Genomic DNA, 8,930 nt, shown 5'->3' with positions numbered 1-8,930 from the left:
TTGTAGGCCATTAGATAGTAATAACCATAGCTCACTACCTAGAGCAGTGGTGGGCAACCTGCGGCCCGCAGGCTGCATGCGGCCCATCACAGTAATCCACTGGTGGGCTGTGATACCTTTCCATTTGCATGGCTGCCTGCAGCTCCCAGAGGCCGTGGTTCGGCCAATAGGAGCCCCGGGAAGCAGGAGCCTGCACATCCCTGTGGTTGTTGCTCTGCTGCATGCCATGGCCCCTTGGAAAAGCACAGCAAAAGCCGAAATATAACTGAGATTGTCCAGCTATGCTGGAAGAAGGACAGGAGAGATTGGATGTGGTTTAATTAGGCCACAACTTTATTCTTAAATGTCTGGGAGCACAGGCAAACAAAAAGGTACAAAGGTAATGCCATAATCCTTTCAATATATACACGGGGGGCTTCCATCAGCCCTCCTCCTTACCCATTCTGGTCACCAGCCACCCCACTGGTGAGACCTCACCATCTTTCCTCCTCAAATGAGAATTAAGGTGGGGCAAGGGGCAGGAATCTTTTATCTGGCGGTGAGGCTCAGCGCCCCTCTACCCACCCGCTCATGAAAGGAGCAACTAGCACTATGCCCACAGTGGATCCTGACAAAACCCAGTATTTCACCATTTCCAAGAGTGGAAGAAGGGAAGAGTGGAAGAAGGGTGCTGCTCTGCCTCGTCCAGATAAGAGGTCTTTTCCTGCACTAGCATGGCCCTATATAGTACCCCCTTTCTTCCAGTCTTCTTGGGGGAGGATGGGTCAGAGTCCCCACATTGACCTGGTCTGCAGCTCCAGCAGAAAGTCACTCCTTGGCTCTCTAGCCCTTGAAGGGGCACACACCTTTTCCAGCAAGCCAGACAATAGACCCTGCCACTTAATGTGCGGTGAGGTCATCATCTTGCCCTGAAAGAACAGGGCCCTCAAACTTGGCCTCAGGAGAATCTTCATTCACTCTTAGCAGCACAGACCTATGCAGTTCTGATTCCATGCAGTATAGGGGATCCAGTTCATTACATATATTCCAAAGTTTTGATTTATACCAAGTTTTTAGAAAATGGCAATCTATATTGAACATCTTTTCTGAAAAAGATCCACAAAGCAAGTGGAGCCGAAGATTAAGGTAATTGAAAGACTGAGATTGGATGGCTCTAACCTGTAGGAGATGAGACATGACTATTTCCACTTGTTTCTCATTTAGACTTTCATCCTATATGCAAGCAGTTAAGCTTTATTGATTTAATTTATAGGATTAGCATATAAGTGAGACATGAAGTCAAATTCTTCATAATATATTCTCACCAAAGTCCTGCCCATTCTTGTAGCAGAACTACAATATATTATCTACAATTGTGCTTAAACATGGCTGTTTGTAAACTGTGTAATAGAAATACTTGATTTATATTTTAACTATGCATATTATATATAATCCCGTGTTACGAGTATAGTTAAGATTAGAGAGCAAATGGTTAACACATTATGAGAAGTTTATGTATAGTTTGTGTGTGTGTGTAAAAAGTTAATAGGGAAGAAACATGGCTTCTGGGTGCAGAGCTCTGCCATGGTTTTCATTGCTAACTTGGACCAGGTTTAAAGAACAACTGGAAATATTTTCAAAAATTATGGACTCATGGAGTAATCTATAACATACTTTGAATAGCACTGTTTTCTGAAAAATATCCCTGTGAACATTATATAAAAAGCCATGCAAAAATCCTGTTCCAAAAGTCCAACTTAAGTGCCTATTAACTATAGTGACAGGTGCTTTACAAATCAAATGCCATGGATAGATAGATTAGATTGTCACAGCTGTAGATAGCATGGATCTCTTCTCAAAATAGACAAGGTCACAGTCTAAAACAGAGGTGCTTAAATACTACAAAACCAGTATTTTATCTTACACAAATGTTTGGGGAATGGATGACCTTCACACAAATATCCATTTTGGTATGCCAGCAATGGTATCCATGTGCAAACAAGAATATTTGTTGTTCATCATTTGCTATTTATCATTTTTTAATCAGCTGTCTAAAACATCCCATCAAGGAGCAGAGACAATATCATGTGGCTTAGGTAACTAACCATATTCCAGCAGCAGCAAAACAAAGACAGTTGAAATGAACAGATCAGAAACAGCCCATTTGTTCACATAATCTGAAATTTGTTCATGTTAGTTTATCATACAATTTCTAAAAAGGAATTTCAATAGTATATGTGAAAGTCTTTTTGAATGATTCTTAAGCAGAAAAAAGGGCTAAATTCATTGAATAATTTATTTGCAATTAATCATTCAAAAAGCTTTAGTCTGATTCTTGGTCTGAGAATTCTGGGTAGCTAATTTTCTTTTTTCCTATTCGTTTTTAATTACACAATAAGAACAGTCGAAAACAAGTGGGTTGAATCTCTTGATGGGACAGGATGCTTTAGAGAAGGCCTTCTGTGTTGCTTGAATCAGAATAAATGGGTTAGAAAGTAACTTAGTAGAGCTTATGGAAAAATTAAGTTTGTTACATGAAACATTTTGAAAATTTTCTATTTTTTTCAAAAATTTCAAAATTTTCTGTTTTTTTCCAATAAGAAAACCAAAAACTAAACCCCAAATTATTTGCTTTTCAGATTTTGATTTCGTCTGCTCTTCCACTTTCAGTTGCAAAATGGAAAAGGGGAGCGGGGGAAAATGAGCAAAATGAGAAAGAGGGAAAAGTGGGAGGAGTAGACAAATAAAACTTGAAAACAATTATTTTAATCTGTTTTGTTCTTTAGTTGAAAAATTGGAATTTTTTAAAAAAATGAATATTTCTTGCAGAAAATGTTCATTTTTAAATAAAAAATCATTTTTTGACAAATAAAGTTTCAAATGAAAAATTTCAGCAAGCTCTACTAATCAGGATACTTTGTGAGCTGAAAGAAAAGGAGTACTTGTGGCACCTTAGAGATTAACCAATTTATTTGAGCATAAGCTTTCGTGAACTACAGCTCACTTCATGTAGCTCACGAAAGCTTATGCTCAAATAAATTTGTTAGTCTCTAAGGTGCCACAAGTACTCCTTTTCTTTTTGCAAATACAGACTAACACAGCTGCTACTCTGAAACCTGTCATTTTGTGAGCTGAGTAAATCTCTCTCTCTCTCTCTCTCTTTCTCTCTCTCTCTCTAATATTTCTGATCAGCCCAATTTGCAGCAAGAATCTTTGCAAGGGTTCATAACTGCCAGCTCTGGATTCCATTCTTTATGGATGAAGCTATTGTTTACAGTGTTCAGAGCTTTTGGACATGTATTCCATTGTGAATCCCAAAACCTTTTTTACCAGCATCTTAATGCCCATATATAATTCTATGAACTTCTTGCACAGCTAGTGTTCTGTAATCTATGGAAAACAGCCTACATTGTTGTGAGTGAACACATTAATAAAGTGATGCTGGAACTATACAGTGGAATTTGTACCATATATAAGGAATGACATCATCATTCCCTCAAGAACTTTGAGTAACATTTGATTTCATGGCTGTTGATGTTTTCAAAACTTGTTGACAGCATAATTCTGCTGTCTGTATATTTGTCTTCTTATATAATACAGATAGACTCAAGCTTGTTTAAAGTTTTTTTAAAAAAACAACAATGTTAATTTAGGGCAAGAATTATTTTATAAAGTATTCAAAATTTGTATTTAATGTTACTGAAAAAGAGTTTAAAAAGCACATAGATCCTCAGCATAATTAGTTACCAAAAGGACCAGGCCATTATACTTGAAAGTTGATGGTTAGCTTCCTTTATAAACTATATTTTTGAATCCTTGTTAAAAGTAAGTAAAAAAAAAAAAAAGCTAACTCAGTGAAATGCTTGCTGACTCAGGGGCCGATGTGAAATGGTCTCCATGGAAATGGTCTCTCACATGGACATTTGATGTTCTCCGTTCAGTCCTCCATGGGCAAAATGTTCACGTCACTCTACAATTGACGACCTTGTAATATTTGAAAGAGAGCAGCCAAGGATTTAGGGTGTAATCCAACACCTATTAAAGCCAATATGAGTCTTTCCATTTATTTCAATGGACATTGGATCAGGTCCTTAATAAGCATGTTACAAATATTTCTACATTCCTAAAGATAGTCACATTGGTGGGACAATGTGGGGAAGCTTGAGCTATTTGTATCATAGCTGCACTTGTTCTGTGAATCAAGGAGGACCTTATTTTTCAGAGGTGCTAACCACCACCTTTCATAAGTACAAAAACATCCAGTAAAGTTTATAAATTTTAAAAATTGTTTAATTGTATTATACTGTCCAAACTTCTGCCCTTGATCTGAATATGGAACTCCAGTGAAATCCCAGAGAATTCCATGCATGGATCAAAGGCAGGAGACAGCTTTTATGGTTCTAGTCAGCGGAAGAGTTCCATGGTATTCATGAGTGTGTAAGCCTATGGAATGTCTTATAGCAAGTTCCTGCCCAACTCATTCATCAACAATTGCTCTGGATAGAGGAAAAAAAATTTGGTGTGGTCTGCAGACAACAAATGAGTCCTTGTGTCAGTTGGGTCAACCACTCAATAATCATCTTCTCTACTCTTCATGTCAGCTATGGGCCCAATATGTGCCCAATTTATTCCCATGTAACCCCATGGACTGGTAATGGAGGGAAGAAGGATTCTTGAAACATTAGTTTGTTTTAAAATTGTCTAAAAGTGTTAAAAATGTAACATAATGTCCATGAATAAGAGATTTCCAGTGAAATGATATCTGACTTAACATTTTAATGTGTATCTTGTTGGGGATACTGAGCATCTGAGATGTATGTCTTCCTCCCCTTGTTCATTCTGTTGCCTGAAGAAACCAGCTTAGGGTAGAGAGACCTTGTATACCATTCCATAATCATCCTGTCCTGAAGGAAAAACACACAGAGGAACTTCTCCTCCTTCATTGCCAAGATCCAAGCAATGTAAATGGGCTTGCTAAAGTCATATTCAGGTACACTTCTTCAAGGAGAATAGTTTCCTTCCTAAGTTGCACACCTCTTTCCAGTCTAGCAGCAGCTGCATAGCATAATACCTCTGTGGCGGGGAGAGCTAGTAGCTCTCTCCAAAGCTGTATGAGAGATTCCAAACCAATCCCTGAGTGTTAGTGTGAGCTGGTCTTCACCTGCTCTGCCAGTGTGTTGAGAGCACCACCTGATATGTGCAGTTTGAGTTTTTACTCAGGCAAATCAGGAAGAAAATTACAAAGAAAAAGGTTTAATCAATCTTACACTCTGGCATACTGAAAGGATCTTTTTTCAGAGTAGCAGCCGTGTTAGTCTGTATTCGCAAAAAGAAAAGGAGTATTTGTGGCACCTTAGAGACTAACAAATTTATTAGAGCATAAGCTTTCATGAGCTACAGCTCACTTCTTCGGATGCTTCCAATGAAGTGAGCTGTAGCTCACGAAAGCTTATGAAAGGATCTTGAGAACCTTCTGTTCTCTGCCCTGTGGCATACAATTGTCTAGTCTCCTGAGGGCTGTTATACTCTGATCTAACTTCCATTGTTGCATTTAGTGTGCAGGTTCTGGGTGGTATTGGTGGCCTTTGATATACAGGAAGTCAGACTAGGTGATCTAGTGATTCCTTCTGGCTTTAAACTCTATGATTCTAGCACTATCACCTCACATGCTAAGGATTATCATATAAATGAGCAGACCCAATAGTTCAGTGGTTGTTAGGGTTGCCAACTTTGGTGGGACGAATTCCTGGAAGTTTCATCACAGGACAATCCTGGAGGGTTGGCAACCTAGTGGTTGTCTACACTCCATAGAAAGGACTTAAATTAGGAGTGAAACTAGACATTGTAGTTCTTTAGGTAAGTTGTGGTTACTCACAGCCACACAACCTGAAGAACTGTATTTTCCAATTTCATGTCTGTACCTGCACATGAGGTAGGAAACTGTTGAGCTCCAGAAGGTCAGCCCATTGATATGATAATCTTTTTGCTGTGAAGTGTGACAGTCCATTCAATAATACAAGAACACTGAGATTCTCAATCCTTTTTCTCATCACTTTGTTTTTTTAAACAATGAATAAAAAAATGCAGTTGGGCAAGAACATGTACCCACCTGGAGTTTGCTGTCTGTTAGTCTTTCACATTGCCATTTTCTCTTCATAATAAAATGTTGCAACGTTCTTCAATAGAAGAGGGAAAATGAAATTAATTTATGTTAACAGACTTTTAGAAGCATGGAACATTTTGCATGTCTTCATTAATATGCTAATTCATTTCAAGTCTCCAAAATATAACAAAAGGCAGAAATTTGATATTTTTTTCTATTTTGTGGAAATATGAAGGCTATTTTTATAGAACTGCGACAAAGAAAAACTTGTCACACTCTCTGTAGTGATTTAGAACACTAATGTTCAAGTCACATATCCTAATCTCTAAGGAATTTCAATTCAAGCCATAGACTGGTGGTCAAATAGTGTTTGTTTCCTTTCCCAAGCAATGAGTATTTTTGCATTGCTGGGATTACTCTTGGAACAAGATGGTACAAAAACACAATATGTTAATTTCATTAACTTTTAAAAGAAGTTACTTTGGAGCCAGGAACTTCTTGCTGACTGAGTTCAATCATAGATAAACCTTCAATGATATTCTTCTTTGCCTGGCATAAACTACAACTCTAATGAAACAGGCAAAATTCACTCACATATTTTTGGATTTATTTGATTTTTTTCAGAGGGTTGAAAATAAGAGTTTAATGTGCATAAGAACCTATAATCTCAACATTCCTAAACTTTGGGGCATTTGTTTTTAAAATTCAGACCACAACTTGGATCTAAATTTTTCATTGGGATTTATAATGGGCTGATATGGAACCTTGAATCCAAACATCACAGAAGCTTGAAGAGTTGAAATCTAGGCTTGCCCTAAGGTCTTCTGGCAGTGCAGGGGGCTGAGAACAGCATGTGAGGAGGTAGGGTAGGATAAAATTTCTCTTCTCCCCTCTTATGCACGAGTAATTACCATTATTTGTTTAATGAAAGAAAATACTCCAAATCTCAGACAGGAGTCCTGTAGGCCAAATGTTATTCCTGAACAAATTTTCATGCTTGAATAATTATAAGCCCTTGAGAGTCAGGCTTTATAATAGAATTGCTGACAGATTCGTTGCTAGCAGCTATTGCTGCAGTCCATTCCAGTCTACTCCTAGATGTGAAAAGTATCTATTCACTTCAAGAACTTTACTGACAAATCTATTTCACTCTGAAACTTCAAAGTCTAGAAAAATATGGTAATAACAAAAAATAATCTCTTTGTAGAACTGGATAAGGAATGTTCACCATAATGCAAAGGAATCAGTTAGAGTTGGTTGAATCTTTTCTTTCAAAAATATTTTTTAACAAAAAATGTTCTTTTCTCAAAATAAAAAAACCATTAAAATTTTGTTTCTTTCCAATTTTTTCTGGATTTTCAGTGAACTCCCCCACCCCCCGTTGGTATTTCATTGAAAAATAAATTCTTCAAAATGTTTGAAAAAAATTAAATTTTTCATTTCTTAAGAAATTTATCATTGAACATACTATTTTGAGACCAGCTCTAAGTGTGATAGACTTGTTTGAAAACAGTTATATTTATATGATGATGATGATATTCGTGTTTGGCTCTTAAATAGTGCTTGTCATCTCAAAACACTCTACAAAAGAAGGGCGAGTCTCCCTGTCTTGATTTCATAGATGATACTTTCTGTTTCTGTTTTGCAATATGTTTTATGTTTGTCTGCAGTTGCCGTCATTCAGCTAAAAAGCCACACTTTCCATGAAGCATCACTGATTTGTTTGCACGTGGTTGAGGGGTGAATGATAAGACTGGAGAAAATGGAAAATTGCTTTGGATGACTCTGATGCTGCCTCCTGCAAAGAGTATCGATGAGAAGAGGTGAAGGTAAGCTGGTCTAATCAGTTTTATTATGGTCTCCACTTAACTCACAAAGGTAAAAAAAGAGCCCCCCTTCGCCCTAAAATTTTGATTTAAACTTCCTTTAATTAGCCAAAAGTAATTGTATCTCAGAGGTGGATTAATCACTATGTGCCTGTATTTGACAACCAGTTTATATAACATAGTAATATAAATGAGTATCCTGCAAATGCCTCATCTTCTACCCAAAAAAGAGACATTGTTCCCTCAGCCAACATCCTTCTCTTTTGCGGATAATTAATATTTCACTAAGCTGCTGGGGGCCAGTGTGTCCCACAGTGTAGTTTAGAATAACCTCAGGGCTCTAAATTACACCAGCTGGTAACACCTTCACTAGATTCTAGTATCATCTGCGTAGCAAGCGAAGTACAGCAACTCCAACATGATCCGAGCATCTATCTTATATCAGTCTTCTGGAGTGGTGCACTGTCACACAAACAACAGAGATACTTAAAAGCCTATTACCAAATTACACTTCCATCTGTGATTTAACTAATGATATTTATATACAAACCAATTTTTTTTGCTTAAGAAAACATCCTGATATCTATCCACAAAATGTAGCTCTTCAGATTAAGGTACATGCCTTTAGTATGATAAGAATAGTAGTTTGAGTTCTTTTCATTTCCTAAGGCATGATATTCCATCCTGCAATAGAACGAGTTGTGTTTGCAAGATGGGCCCTGGATGAGCAAGAAATTTTAAACTTCAGTGGGATTACCCATGTGCTTAGGGTAAGGCAAATGTTCTGAATCAGGACTTTCAGTGACATAAAAACTGGTCACAAACTGAAACAGGTTTTGTATTTATTATTATTATTATCATTATTTATTATTTATTAATAACAATGATGATGTTTATTACACAATGTCTAAGGGCCCACTAAGAATGGGACCACATTGTGCCAGGCACTGTATGAACACAGAGTAGTAGATGGTCCCTGCCCAGAAGAATGTACAATCTAAATAGACAAAACAGCCACAGAG

At 37.3% G+C, this 8,930-nt stretch overlaps 1 long non-coding RNA gene across 1 annotated transcript; it reads left to right on the top strand.

Annotated features, from left to right (window-relative positions):
• The first annotated feature begins 4,852 nt into the window (after positions 1-4,852).
• On the top strand, positions 4,853-8,640 carry LOC122460695. Its single transcript, XR_006282160.1, has 4 exons — positions 4,853-4,969; positions 6,792-6,948; positions 7,753-7,911; positions 8,578-8,640. It is a non-coding gene; the product is annotated as an uncharacterized LOC122460695 (long non-coding RNA).
• Positions 8,641-8,930: the final 290 nt, after the last annotated feature.

Source organism: Dermochelys coriacea, chromosome 6, assembly GCF_009764565.3.
Source record: "Dermochelys coriacea isolate rDerCor1 chromosome 6, rDerCor1.pri.v4, whole genome shotgun sequence".
NCBI classification, from domain to species: Eukaryota; Metazoa; Chordata; order Testudines; family Dermochelyidae; genus Dermochelys; species Dermochelys coriacea.
The sequence above is the reverse complement of the archived record's forward strand: the minus strand, read 5'-3'. Positions and strand labels throughout refer to the sequence as shown.